The following is a 16,116-nucleotide window of genomic DNA, read 5'->3' as shown; positions in this document are numbered from 1 at the left end:
TTGCTTAACACGTTTCCTTCATGCTTGAAATTTAAGGGTCTAGAGCATAGGCCCCAGGCTCAGGTTTATAGCTGTTCGTGCTGACTTTCAATGGTGACACGATGGCTTCGAACTCAACATTCTATTCTCCTGCCCTTTTTGGTGAGTTTTTGCTTTTGTTTTTGGCAGCTATTGCCATATTTCTGTAGTCTATTTCTCAAGAATGTATGTGGGTTTGTTTTTTTTTTTTTTTGTGATCTTAACTCTGTTAAGAGTTCCCGACTGCTGCAATCTTGTCATTACAGAAGACTTTGTTTCACCATGAACCAGACATGCGTTTTGGCTCTTATAGTCTCTCTTCTTGCCTTCTATGATGGTTCCTGAGGTTTGTGATATAAATGTCCAATTTGTGGATGAGCATGCCACAGTTACTTAGTCTCTGTACTTTAATGAGTTGTAAGTTTCTATGTTAACCACTGTCCACTTCACAAATAAATTAATCTGATGAGATCTGAGAACTACACTAATCAATAAGTGTAGAAATACACAGTTAGAAGGCAGTTTGATACTATATTCATTCAGCAAATAATATAGTAGGTTCATCCCTGGGGCCTATGAGCTCCCTAACCATGAATTTAGCCAGGGTACCAGGCAAGTACAGCCTCCTATGGAGTGAACCTTAAATCCAATCAGAAAGTGGTTGGTTACTCATTTAGCATTCCTGCCTCTCTTCCATCCAGGGTCAAATCTTGTCATACTGGCAACTACTGTAGCTGGCAGAATTCACCTGCACAAGGCCAAGCCAGTACATTTTCCAGTTTGGAGGTGGGAGGTACTCACCAGCCCCATATTCCCAGCTAAGAAGCTAAGAAGCTATTGATGCTGGTGACTGCTGGATGAAGGGAGTCAGTTTTCTTTAAGGGTGTGGTCCCGTCCCAGGTAGGCTAGGATGTTTGAATGAATGAACTCACACTCCTAAATCTAAAGGCAGTATAAATTGAGTTATAATAAAAATAAAAGGAGGAAGTTGGGAAGGAGTTAGGAGTGGATCTGGGAAGATCTGGGAGGAAACAGGTGAATACAATCAAATATCCATGAAATTCTCAAAAAAAATAACAAAAATATTGTATTAAAGAGAATATGTGTGTGTGTTTTCTGAACCCCAGTTGACATAATTTCAAGTCATCAGTAGTTGTAATCCAAGGCACCAGTCCATAGACTGGATCTGGTTAGATATCCATTCCTTTTGCTATAGGGTACTTCCCATCATGCCTATAAACTCACCCCAGAGACCTCTAAGTTGGGTCCCTCTAGAGACGCTGGGCAGGAAAGCATTTAGGAAACCAAGAAAGATCTGTCAATCATTCCTCCAAGGCAACAGGTGTCTACTTCCTCATGTTTCCTGACTAAAAAGCAATTCTTGGTCAGCACTCTCTGCTTCAAGGTAAACACTGCCAGCTAACACAGACCACAGAGCTGGCCCTCGCACCTCGCCTATGGTGGCTTCTCTCATGCGAGTGTATTGTCAAAATAAAAGAAACAAGTCTGGGGAGGGTCATAACAGGCTGTCAGCCCAACCTTTGATAAATTATGATCAGGGACACTTCTGCTCCTCTAGTGATTTCCCCTTGGCTCCACCCGCTGCAGGATGCCATCACTGTCCTCCAAATGTATTCGCAGAAAACCAGATGAGAACGCATTGAGATAGTAAATGAGATTTGGATCAAAGTACTTGTCTCTGGCAAGGATTTACATTTGAAGTCACATTTCTGATTGAAAAATGCATTATCTCACCTAAAATGAAATTACCAACATCAGAGAGAGGTGGTGAAGGCAAATAAGATGTCTTTAGAATCCCAGAAATGAAGTCTCAGTTGCAGAGTCAGCTCGCCTTGCCTAATCTGCAGGAAGCACCACAGGGATTTTGTGCTCTTGGGATGTTAGCTTCCAGAGACATGACGGGGTGCCCAGGAAGAGCGCGTCTGGAAGTAATTTCTCTCTGTGAAGATAAAACAGCCTGAAGGACAAGTGGTGGGAAGGAGTGAAAAGGCAGCAAGATGGAAATCAGCCTTAAAAAGCAGAAAGTGAGCAAAGGAGAATTTTCAATGATTTCCTCTTATTAATGGGGTCATGCCAAAGAAATGAAGGTGAGAATAACACTTCAGTGTAATTGTCTAAGAAAGGAAGCTTTAAAATGATGGCAAAAGGTGAGTGGAAGAAAGGTGAGTGAGAAGAAGAAACATCATGAAAGACAACACAGGGCTGGAGACAGAATCCAGCAGCAGAGCATTGCCTGCCTTGAGAAGTAGATCCAGGACCCAGGACATTGGGGAAGTGTGTGTGTGTGTGAATAATAACACTAGCAGCAGCCAGCATAGCACACTAAGACTTCATGACACCCTTGTGGCTTCAAGAAGACATGGAACCACCAGGAGGAGAAAGACCTGGGTGTCTTTGGTAAGAGACGACAGCAGGGCAAAGTCCATATTAGCAAGTTGTAGTGCATCACAGCGTTGTTCTTATAAACAGAATGGACTGATCCTTAGAACTGATACCTGGAAAGCCCTGGGTCTGATCAGTCCACCCTGGCGGCCGAAACAACTTTATTTCTAACTTCTGATTGTTTTATATAGGTCTGGAATTTGGTCTATCTCTGGGGGAAGCCTGAAAAAAAATCTCCGGAAAGCCAAAGGGGCCCAGCCTTTCACTCGAAAACAGAACAGTTTCTCTTCATTTCATTATGCTGAAAACTAGTCCCCCTCATCTGTGGAAAGGAAGAGTCCTGGAATGTTATTGCAACTAAAAGGTTTTATGGGATATACATGCTTTGGTCAGTCTGGTAAATGAACAGAAAAGTCAGGACAGAAAAAAAGCCCAAGCAAATTTTTTCTCAGAAAAGGTGATGACCTCATTGCTAAAGGGGGACACAAATAAAGACAAGCGTTGTTTTCCACGTGGATGAATTATTGTGGTCATGCGATTAATGCTCATTGACTCACAAAGGACAGGCAGGAAGCACAATTCAGCAGGTTACCTTTTCTAGTCTCTGATAAAACTCTATTCACACGTTCCAAGAAATAATGTTGTCAACTTTTCTCTCAAATACCTCCCGAGGAAGCCACACAATCTTTTGCAGGAAGACTGTGTCGCATCTTTGTCCTCGCATGATGGGGATGGCTGCTATCTTGTTTCCTCTGGTGCCTGACCTTAGTTTGGTTGCTGCTACACAAACCTTAATTGTTTAGTTTAGTTTTGTTTTGTTGGCAATGAAAGGACAATTGTGTCACCATCTTCATGATGGTGTTCCTGAAAGCTTCAGCCCCCCCTATGGCCTTCTTTTCATGAAGCTGGGCATGTCCTAAATCAGTGGTCGCAAAGCAGAGCAGTATCCAAAGTCAGCAGCAGAAGAACAAGGAAAGTAATAAGGAGCCCTTCCAAAAACTCCAGGCGAAGCCACTGTTTGTATCAGTAACAGATTATGAGAGCTTTCCTGTGAAGGATATTCCCTGGGGTGGAATCCGGTCTTCTTTTTCCTAGTCAGGAACTGTCATGGGCTGTCTAGAAATCCCTGTCAGATAGACTTCTGCCTGGGCTTCCTCTTTCAAGAGACATGACAGACACGATTGTTTCTTCCCACTTGACAGATGAGACAGCAGCCAGTGAAGGTGACCTTAAGGAATCTGATTTGTGGGGAGCAGAGAAAACCCTGAGTGAAGTCCTGAGTGAATGTGTGCTATTTGACACTGGAAAGGCCATGTCAAGGACCTCTGCCTTTCACTCATAAGGAAATGGCAAAGCTTTTCCCAGGGTAGGCTCAGGAATATGACAAAGATTTCCTTCCTGGTCCATGTGAGAATGTCGATAGTGTGTGCAGAAAATGTGCACCATCCTTTCCTCCCCACTCCAGGGGTTATGGCCTGAAGACAGACCCCTCCTACAGAGCTGTGTGCAATAAACCCTGCCTCCCTGTCCAGCTGTAGGTAATGAACACACTGAGGTGGGGTGCTGCTCCATCTGATAGTCCAGTCCACCCAACTCCAGCTGTTCCTGTCTGTGCTTCTCTGGGTGTCTTTTCTTCATTACCTTGCTATCCTAGTCGAGTCTGTCCCTGGAGCCAAACTGGATGCAGTCCTAATGATGAGTTTTTCATACTTAGAGCAAAAGTTGGTTTCCTTTTCATTTGCCCTGGATCTAGTAAGTGGTGTTTGATGAGCAAGTAGAGATGGCCAGAGGGGATGTATATAAGTGCATTGAAATATCTCAGTGTTTAGCTGGATCCTGCTTCTCCTAAATCAGCAACCTACCCACTCACCTTGTCCTGGATTACTATGAGTTCTAGATTTCCCTGGTTTGAGACTCGGCATATAGCCTGCAGTCAGTGAACATTTGAAAATGTATATAGATAAACAAATGGTCCTGAGTTTCATCACTCCCATGTCTGGCACTTTGTTCACTTTGGGGGTCTGATAATAAAGGGGTTTTGTTATCTGCTTGTGTCTGTGCTTTGACACTTGGTTACTTTCCCCAGTTATTATGCTTACACCCTGGAGTCACCTGTCAAAGATCTAAAAACCCTAGACTCATTCTTGACATGCAACTCTTTGGCTGGTGTCCACATTGGGAATGCCTCCCTCACCTTGAAGAGGAATTGCATAGTCTGTTCATCCTAGAAGTTTGACCCATAGTCCTATGTGTGGTGCTAGTTCATAGGCTTTACAAAGCTATAAAAACTTAGACATTTATTTAATATTTGTAGTCTCTATGACATTGTTCTATACCTATATTCAACTACCATATTTATAAAAGAACAGAGAAAAAGAGGAAAATCTTATCAACACTGATAAACCAATCTATTAGACAACCCAGTACCGGCAGTATTTGCTCATTATAAATATAATTCAAGTTTAAGTAGAGCAGAGACAAATTACTCAGAATCCATGTCAAGTTATTATGCATTGTGGGGCGAATGCTTTCCTGAACACCCTTGTTGTCAATTATCAGATTATGTTAATGAGATTAAGGCTAAGAACTGGGTGAGGAAGAAGGTACTGAATTGTGCAGCAGGTTTGGCTAATTCTCCTAGGATGGCTTTCTAGGTCAGTGTTGCAGTTAGGATGCCAAGATCTTATTTCCCATTGAATTATATTACTTTGCAGTGGTTGAAATCAAGCTGTGGAGGGAAGTCACACTATTACTTTGGTAAAGTAAATTTGAACTCTGTGAATGCCCACAGGGAGCCAGGACTGGATTAGGACGTAAAACATGTCTTCAACCTTCTAGGTGTATCTGAGAAGAGAATCATCCCTACAGAGGCAGGGAGAAAGGCCAAGGTCTTCACCCAAACAAAGTGTTTTCTGAAAACAAAACGAGCAATAGAGATGAAAAAGACTGTCCCAGTGAAGAGATTAGTGAGGAAAAAAACGTTTAAAAAGAGAAGAGAATCTAGCATGGGCCAAAGAAAAAAACTGACGAATCAGAAAAGACTAGAGTATTTGAAAAATAGTGTTCTTTTATTTAATTCAGAAGAAACCATCTAGAAAGAACAGAGAAGAGAAATGCATTGCTTCTGAGAAGCAGAGTAAAAAGGAATGAGGAACCAGTGCTAGACTATCAAGAAGAGGGTGTAATGAGATGCAGGAAGGACAGCAGAATTGAAGCCCATGTACCACAGTTGAAAGAAACAACCCAATGGCAAAGATGATAACTGACATAGAGTAGAGATGGGAGAATGAGGCGGTAGGTAGCTGGTGTCTCCTAAAGGGCAGCATACATAATACCCGGAGGAAAAGATGGTCTGTAGTTGAAGACAGCTTTCCCAGAGTCAATGGGAGGAGGAGCACCTGTGGTCATACCTTGGCAATGCTTTTGATAAAGGGATGCTTAATATGTATATAATAATAATTGTCAACACTTTCGGGCTAACAATCATTATCATATTAACATTTAAACTGAAGGACTGAACAGATGTCCAGCAGTTAGGAGTGTACATGGTTTCTCCAGAGGACCTGAGTTCAGTTGCCAGGACCCACTTTAGGCTCCTCGCAACGGCCTGTAATTTAAGGGCCAGGGAATCTGATATGCTCCTCTGGCTTCTGTGGATACCTGCACTCACATGGGCACAGACTCACACAGACACACGAAGCTAAAAAATAGACATAAACCTTTAAATTGAAAATTTAGAGAAAATATTCATTAAAAATAATCTATGATCACATGTCTTTAATCCCAGCACTCAGGAAGCAGAGACAGGCAAATTTTTGAGTTCCAGGCCAGCCTGGTCTAAGAGTGAGTTCCAGGACAGCCAGGGCTACACAAAGAAACCCTGTTTGGGAGAAAAAAATATGCCCATTACATATTAACATAAAAACAATTTTTAAGAACTATATATTTTAAAACAAAAAAATTGCAATTATTTTATATTTTTTGAAAACTTCTTGCAGCACCTGGACTAGCAAAAGGCAAGAAAGGGCCATATCTGTTACATTTATTTTTTAAAAAATGTTATTGTGTTTAGGTATTTTTTAAAGTCACACATCACACACACATACTTTAAAAGAAAATATTTTAATAGCCTTCACAGATAATTATGAAGAGTCTCAAAACACTATAAATAAAATTTGCAAGCTGATTTTTGGAACTGCAGGATGATGAAACAGTAGGAGAGGACGGTGGATGAGGGGGGATGGAGTGGGAATGACCACAGTTCATTAGATACACCATGGAATTTTCAAAGAAAAGATATTCTCCTAAGTTATGCAGCTCTTCCAACATTGACTTATCATCCCACACAACTTTTAAAAACCATCTTAATTAGTATGAGCACCACTTGTATAAGAAAAGTCTAAATTTAATGGTTGGATTAAGTTTTCCAAAATTCTGATGGTCATTTGAAAAGCTAAATTTTATCTTTGGTCAAAAATGAAGGCATTTTTTTCTCTCTCTTAAAGTGATAAACTCATTTAATTTATTTAAGTAATATGTTTGATTTACCATAGTTTGTCTTTTACAATCATTGGTTGTACTTTCAGATAAAAAAGGCCATTCTAGGAAAATGTGGTTAGTTCACCTTTTGACTTGAACAACTGCCCGAGTGAGGTTTGTCAAGCTTGTTGTATCTTTAGGTACGCTGCAGATGTGTCTCGCTCGTCACCACGTTAGGGTCTTGTGGTGCAGTGGTTACCTGTGACTCCATCCTTCCCATGTTGTTAAGCATGGCATGCAGAGACTCAAGTGCAGGAGGATTTGATCATTGCTGAGGCTCTAAGGCAGAGTACCAGCTGAAACGTCAACACCATAGAAGAAAATGACATCTTGGCATTACGAGTGTAGTCTGATCTCACGGATTCCTAGAGATCTGTTGAGCACACTCTAAGAAAGTTCTCTGTCAGAAACTTGCAGACGAACGTATTTTAAAAAATAATTTTTAAAAGCCTGCTTACTTCTGTAATACTGAATGTAGACCTAAGTAGAGCTACAGACACTGAGAGACAAGTTTGTGGTCTAAGTTGTTGTACTTATTCCTGGCAGGTTTATTTCTGTGCTTAAGAAATACTTTACGGGAAATAAAAAATATGTATTTATATATAACTTTAAAGATACAGGTACCATAAAACTGGCATAAAGATGAAAATTATGAATAAATTAAAAATATTAAAAATTGAAAGGGCATCAAATATACTTTGTATGAGAAGTCATTAAACAAACCCAAACCAATGACTTACACCCTATAAAAAAGCAACTATTTAAACCAACATTACATCATTTTATTTGGCAACCAGCCTCTGGAAAACATTATCTTCTTGTCTGTGAGTTCAACTTTTGATTAGAAGATGAATTCATTTCTGGGGACTTAATGTACAACTTGGTGATTAAGGCTAATAAATCTGAGCTGCTCATTTGAAACATGATAGGAACAGATTTTGAGTGTTCTTATCCCTCTTCATCTTGCATAACTGTACTCATGATGGCTGCATTAATTAATTGAATGTGGTAGCCAGTACACAGTGCATATGGACATAAAATTACTTTATGGTGTGTCTGAAATATATACCTTTTTATTAATTAACAAAACAGTAAAATTAAAATGTCCATTAAATATTTATGGGTAAAGAGAATAAAAGAAGGCAGTATTGTTTAAAGCATCCTCCACCCAAAATATTTCACATATTAAAATAAAACTGATGTATAATAATAAGTCACAAGACAGAGTAGAAATACAGCTTTTCTGATCATTCTTAGATCAAGTATAAAGGAAGCAAGGCAAAACCATATAAGATAATTATAAGATAATGTACATTAACTTTATATTGTCATTGCTTGGAGTAGACCAAGACAACTTTCAACAATTGAGAAAGAAAACATTATTTCTCCTTCAAACTCTATTACAGAGCTACAGTAATGAAAACAGGGTGGTACTGGCATAAAAACAGAGAAGTCGACCAATGGAATCGTATAGAAGACCCGGATTTTACCCCACAAACCTATGAACACCTCATTTTCGATAAAGGAGCTAAAAGTATACAATGGAAGAAAGAAAGCATCTTCAACAAATGGTGCTGGCACAACTGGATGTCAACCTGTAGAAGAATGAAAATAGACCCATATCTATCACCGTGCACAAAACTCAAGTCCAAATGGATTAAAGACCTCATTATCAGCCCGAAAACACTGAACCTGATAGAAGAGAAGGTGGGAAATACCCTACAACAGATGGGCACAGGTGATCGCTTCTTAGGTATAACCCCAGAAGCACAGGCATTAAGGGCAACATTGAATAAATGGGACCTACTAAAACTGAGAAGCTTCTGTAAAGCAAAGGACACTGTCACTAAGACACAAAGGGAACCTACTGACTGGGAGAAGATCTTCACCAACCCCGCAACAGACAAAGGTCTGATTTCCAAAATATATAGAGAACTCAAGAAACTAGACTTTAAAATGCTAATTAACCCAATTAAAAAATGGGGCACTGAACTGAACAGAGAATTCTCAACAGAAGAACTTCAAATGGCCAAAAGATACTTAAGGTCGTGCTCAATTTCCTTAGCAATCAGGGAAATGCAAATCAAAACAACTTTGAGATACCATCTTACACCTGTCAGAATGGCTAAAGTCAAAAACAACAAGGATAGCCTTTGCTGGAGAGGCTGTGGAGGAAGGGGTACCCTCATCCATTGCTGGTGGGAATGCAATCTTGTGCAACCACTGTGGAAGTCAGTGTTTCGGTTTCTCAGGAAATTCGGGATCAACCTACCCCTGGACCCAGCAATACCACTCTTGGGAATTTACCCAAGAGATGCTCTATCACATGTCAAAAGCATTTGTTCAACTATGTTCATAGCAGTATTATTTGTAATAGCCAGAACCTGGAAACAACCTAGATGCCCTTCAATGGAAGAATGGATGAAGAAAGTATGGAATATATACACACTAGAGTACTACGCTGCGGTAAAAAACAATGACTTCTCGAATTTTGCATGCAAATGGATGGAAATAGAAAACACTATCCTGAGTGAGATATCCCAGACCCAAAAAGAAGAACATGGGATGTACTCACTCATAATTGGTTTCTAGCCATAAATAGGGGTCACAGAATCTACAATTGGCGAACCTAAAGAAGCTAAGTAAGAAGGTGAACACAAGGAAAAACATATCGTTATCCTCTTGGATAAGGGAAGTAGACAAAATTGCCGGGGAGAAAAGTGGGATCTTGGGGGTGGGGTGGGAAGGGGGTAAGGGGAGATGGGGAGAGAAAAGGTAGAAGGGAAGGAGGGGGGACTTGGGGAAATAGGAGGTTCGGGATAAAGGAAGGTTGGATAGGGGAGCACGGAACCACAATCCTTAGTTAAGGGACCCACTTTAGGGTGGGCAGGAGAATTGACCCTAGAGGGGCTCCCAGGAGCCCAAGCTGAGGTCCCCAGTTAGTTCCTTGGGCAGCTGAGGATAGGGAACCTGAAATGACCCCATCCTAGCGCAATACTGACGAATATCTTGCATATCATCTTAGAACTTTCATCTGGCGAGGGATGGAGATAGAGACAGAGACCCACACTAGAGCACTGGACTGAGCTACCAAGGTCCCAATGAGGAGCAGAAGGAGGGAGAACATGAGCAAAGAAGTCGGGACCACGAGGGGTGCACCCACCCACTGAGACAGTGGAGCTGATCTACTGGGAGCTCACCAAGGCCAGCTGGACTATTACCAAAAAAAGCATGGGATAAAACTGAACTCTCTGATCATGACGAACAATGAGGGCTGAGGAGACGCCAAGGACAATGGCACGCAGTTTTGATCCTACGCAATCTGCTGGCTTGGTGGGAGCCTAGCCAGTCTGGATGTTCACCTTCCTAGATATGGACGGAGGGGGGAGGACCTAGGACTTACCACAGGGCAGGGAACCCTGACTGCTCTTTGGACTGGAGAGAGAGGGGGAGAGGAGTGGGGGGAAGGGGAGAGGGGTGGGAGGAGGGGGAGAAGAGTGGGAGGAGAGGGAGAAGAGTGGGAGGAGGGGGAGGGAAAGGGGAGGCTGGGAGGAGGTGGAAATTTGTTTTTTTTTCTTTATTCTTCTTTTATCAATAAAAAAATGTTAAAAAAAAAAAGAAAAAGAAAAGGAAATGTAGAAAAAAAGAAAATCCACAAGTTGACATTCCAAATATATATAGAAGATATGGGAAATTGCAGTGACTACTTGGGGTAGCAAGATGCCTAGTAGTGAAAAATTTTAATTCAAATAAATCTTTACCTGCACAATGAAAAAAAAAAAAAAGACTTGAGGTTTGTAGATTTGCATAGTTTCCAGAATAGTAAATCTAATATTAATACTGAAAAGTTAGATAGGACTGAACTGACCTAGGAACCTAGCGATCAGGTGTATCTTGAAAAGCAGGTAATTTAGAGTCCTTGAGTTCACTATTTATGTCTTCTTGTTAACACCTATTCTTGTGTAAGCATTCCTTTCTCCTGTCAGGTGTACTTTAGGGAAGCTGGAGAGGATCAAGAATAACCTCCACTACCACTCGTATTTAGATGATATAGAAGACATATAATAAGCAATTAATAAATACTTATCCAGAAACTGAATAAATAGGACCAGAATAAACCTGCAACTCTTACTTCTAGTTCTAAAGCTGGGATGTTGGGGTAGGGCAGGGTAAGTGTTTGTACTTGTTTGATCCAGCTGCTGCTTCACATGTGGCAAATAATTCCCATGGATACCTTTGGTAGAATTGAGCTGTGTTATGTTTAGCATGGTTACCATTCCCTCACAATCTCATTCTAGGAAAGAGCACACCCTGGGACCCAGTGTTGGGTCTCAAGTGCCAAGTACTCAAATAACCTTCTACAGGTGTGGCTCCAGACAACGCTGGGGCATATAGCCACAGCCTCCGAGCTTCTCTGTCACTCCACACCACTATGCATATTCATGGGCAGGGAGGATGGCTCAGTCTGCAAGACCATTGACCTGTAGGCACAAGGACATGGGTTCAAATTGCCATCATCCATGTCAAACTCTAAACACAGATACATGTGCCTGTATCCTTAGCAGTGAGAGGCAGAGACAGGTAGATCCTGATGCCTCCATATATAGCCAGCCCGGTTCAAACAATGATGAGAGACTCTTTCTTTAGACAACAAGGTGGATGACAGAAGAAGACAGTCAGCATCCTGCTCCTGCCTCTCCATGCATGCACCCATATGCACACACCTACATGCTCACTTGCATTTTTCTCTCACACACATATACACACACCCTGACATTCCAATGATGTAACAACTTCTCAAAAAAGTTAGCAATGTCTGGGCTTTAGGAGCTCTGGAATAAAGAGAACCTGAAAGAAAAAAGAAAAGAAAAGCAGTAACAGATGACTTATGGCCAAAGGCTGAAGACCCAGAAGTAGTTCTTCATGGATGGAAAAGCTAGAAACAGCAGAAACTCTACCTCCAAATGGCAGGCAGTGCTGTAGCCACAGAGGAGATCACGGGCAGCACATCCTCTTCTTACATGGGAACTGCTCAGTGGTCCATGACTTATATAACAAACTGAGAAAGGGCACTTCAACAAAATGAGCACACTTCTCTTTCCTGGTCAGTTGGAGATAGGCCAAATGGAAAACTACAGCCGGATTGCAGTTTGGATGTGACTAAGCATGATCTATGTCTCGCTGTTGTGTGTCAAGCTTCCGAGTTCTGAGACATGGGCGTAAGAAGCAGGGATCTTGGCAGGATGGGCCACACAGTCCAATAAATGACTGGGACTTGGAAACAGGAGGATGAGCTAGCAGAGCCTGCATCCAGCAAATTCTAAGTTGTGCCTATTGTACTGTCAGAGAGCTGGCATTATGAACATTTTGTGAGATTTCTAAGGACTCTGACTTTAGCAGAGAGATTCCTAGTCTCAGATGGAAGAGTGACATTGGGTGTTATTGTCCAGTGAACTGTGTGTGGTGCTCTGAACCTGCCATTGAAACATTTTGGAGGCAGAAGCAGAAATGAGTTCAAGGCTAGCCTGGCCTACACGGCAAGCAAGACTTTACCTCTAAAGTAAGCATGTAAATAAATAGCCCCGCACACTATGACGGGTGTGGGAGTCAGCAGGCTGTTATACTCTACGATTGTCTCTCTTTTTCTTTTCTTTCTTTTCTTTTGTTTTTTTTTGGGGGGGGCAGGGTTCCTCTGGTGCTTTGGAGCCTGTCCTGGAACTCACTTTGTAGACCAAGCTGGCCTCGAACTCACAGAGATCCGCCTGATTCTGACTCCCGAGTGCTGGGATTAAAGGCATATGCCACCATTGCCTGGCATTCATATGTCTTTCTAAGCAAAGAGTCACTGGTAGGATTGGAACCAGTTCTGGTCTAACTTCTCATGCATTTTCCTTTTCGTAGTTGGGTTGTGTTGACAGAGTGCTTTCAATGGGAAAGCAGCAAACACACAAGTTTTAAAAATTAATACTGTATGTTAGCCAGTTTAAAGAATATTAATGAGCATTGCTCAATGTCAGTATTGCTGAGTAAAGCATGTTTTGGAAAAATTCTGAAAACTGTTGTGTGTTTACATAATGACTATTTCATAATCAAAGCCATTTGGCACTCAAACACACTACTTTAAAGATTTTTTTTTTTAATTCCCATTTTCCCCCACTTTGCTCTGAGCTCATGGACACAGTGAGGACTGTAAGTCATGCCAATAGGCCTGCTTTACTGCCGAGAGGTGTCTGGATTGTTTGTGCTTGATGTGTCTATAACATCTTCCCATTTGGTAATAAATAAGGAAAAGTCACTGCTGGCCTCTGAGAATTAAAAGCCAAGACTCAGGTGACTCATTTAAGGGACACAAAGCTTGTGCATCCAAACCCTGTTTGATCCGTGTGGGACAGAAGACGGTACTGTTGGTTCCAGTTTAAAGAGAGAAAGTTGTCATGGAGAACCAGAGGCTCATGGGGACAAATGTCTTAACACAGTCAAAAAGACAATTCTCAATTTTCAAATGTGGCTTCTAGAAAGATGGGTGGATGAGGAGTTTCTCAAATACATTACTCATGTGTGTGTGTGTGTGTGTGTGTGTGTGTGTGTGTGTGTGTGTGTGTGTGCACTCACACACGCGTGCGTATTAATTGCAGGCATAAGTGTGCATGGCAGCATGAGCACCTAGGGAGCCTAGGAGAGGACATCAGAGCCCCTGGAGCTGGAGTTTCAGGCAGCTGTAAGCAGACAAACATGGGTTCTGAGATCCCAACCTGGGTCCCCTTTAAGAGCAGTGCTCAGTCTTAACTGCTGAGTTATCTGTCTCTCCAGCACCAAGCAATGATAACAACGAAGGGAGAAAAAGCTTTGTTTCGAGAGTTCCATTCTCGTGAGCCCTCTTTCTTCTCTATCTCATTGCCCTACACACCCAAACCTTTTGATAGTTGCTGAGTGTACCTCACGGCAGAGTGAGTGTTCTGGATGCATAGAGCCCCAAGTTTGATCCCAACACCCAGACAAAGGAACAACAAATCATTTTCTTTTATGCTTGATTACAAATACTGGTAAGTGTTTAAATAATGGAAATCTGGCTCATTAATAATGAAAGCCCTGGACTACGGGAATGAGGAGCTTTGGGAAGATGATAGACACGGTGGTAGAAGCAATCACGTCTTTGCTTCCTCCTTTCAACAATACATCTTACTTCTCGTTAGCTTTCATTACTAAATCCCTAACATGCTTCTTAATTTTATTTTGTATCTTTCATAGCTGAGTATAAGAAGGCTCCTGGTAGTTGAACTCTAGTATCTTCCTGTCATGATCTAAGACCACAAGAGGTATTCCAGTTTTCAGAGCTGGGGAATGAGCCGCATAGAAACGGCCAGGCTAAGGTGAGCAAGAGCGTGTATACGGTCAGCCTCCAGACACGGATGCTACTCAGCTGTATCTGGGGAATGGGTGTACCCTGCAAAGTCTAATGGGGTGGTAAGAAATGATACATGCCAAATACTAAGCTTTCTGAGATGACAGAGGAGAGAAGGAAGGGAGGAAATAAATTCTGATTTGTAACATTTCTCTGTTCAGGCTACCAAGCTGTGAGATGGGAAGAGACGTGACCCACTGGAACATTAACATCAGAATCAATCAACCCTAGCATACAACAAACTTGGGATATGTTACTGAAATACATATCTACCAATATTGATATCTATATCTATGGATCTATACCTACCCACCAATATTCTTATGTAGTTTAATGATTAGTTAGTCAGCTTTCAACACCCAGGCACCTGCTGAGAAAGTCATGGAGTTTAAATGGAACACCATTTTCATGGAGTGAGTTAGATGCTTCTGCGAGCCATGAGAGGTGAAGCTGTTCATAAAATCTCCCCGTCCCACAAACACCAAGATCTGCTGCCTAATGAGGTATTATTTTTGGAGGAAAGCAGGTGAGCTCTGGCCACTGGTTTATTATTTTAAATAATATATTGCCCTGGAAAATCATTAAGAAAGGAGCATTGGGCATATGGAAAGAAAAAAAAATGACTTTGGCACATAGCATACAATATAACAACACGGAATTGAAGGAAACGGGATGTGGGCGCCTGAGTGTCAATCTGTAGGTAATGAGAGTCTGCATTCCTAAAGAAGAAGCCCACAGCAGAGCTCCGCGTTAGCATGGGCCAATTTATCTCAGGTTCTAATATAGGCAGAGCGGCTCCGAGATGAATAATTGCTGAAGGGGCAATTGTGGGAATCATCTTTCCAAGAGACACATTTTATTTTTTTTCCTAGACCTCTGAAACTATAAGCTTAATAATCCTTTCAATGGGTATTGCGTTATCATAAAATAATCTAAATGCTACTAAATGGTATTTAAAATGATTTCCAGACACTGGCAGGCTGCTAATGCATCTGTAATACGGTGGGTGAGGAGGGGGTGAAGCCACATCCCTGGCATCCAGCTCCCCTGTGATTCTTTTGGCTTCCTCTTTGGCTCCATCCTCTTTCTGGCACTCTGCTTTATCTCTTACTCCTTGCCATCTTTCTTCCGGTCCTGCGTAAACCCTGGCTGAGCACAGGAAGGACAGCTCTCGGACCGCTCTCACTACCATTTCCTCCACTCCCAGCAGCTAGTGAGGTAGGGCACAGCTGCTAAGAGAGGGCACACTGAGATGCACATAGCCCCAGAGAGTCATAGATACATTGAGGAGCAGAGAAAAGAAGAGATTAAAATACAAAAGAAGAGGTCCCAGCAATGCACTTCTGTGCAAGATGCCCCCTTCAGAGACGAAAAATGCCCAGGGCTGCACAATAACCCGAGGGCAAAGGTCTTAGCAGCTCAGAATTCGTGATTCAGTTGTGTATTGCTCCAGAGAAGACCTACAGGTCAATGCGCTTGATGTCCCCACATGGGGCTGCATAGCCTGTCAGCACCTGGAACCCACTGCTGTAATGCCAATTGAAGGCACTGCTGTCTTTGTGTTTTGCTGTTAAGATACATAATGCAGATAGGGATGATAGGATCTGGGGATCAAAATTGCACATAAACAAAGGTCATGTTTGGGCTGGAGAGATGACCCAGTGGCTAAGAGCACCAATTGCTTTTCCTTTGGTTGCAATTCCCATCACCCACATGGTGGCTCACAACCATCTGTAACTCCAGTCCCAGGAAAT

This window comes from Microtus pennsylvanicus, chromosome 13, assembly GCF_037038515.1.
Source record: "Microtus pennsylvanicus isolate mMicPen1 chromosome 13, mMicPen1.hap1, whole genome shotgun sequence".
NCBI lineage: Eukaryota > Metazoa > Chordata > Mammalia > Rodentia > Cricetidae > Microtus > Microtus pennsylvanicus.
The sequence above is the reverse complement of the archived record's forward strand: the minus strand, read 5'-3'. Positions refer to the sequence as shown.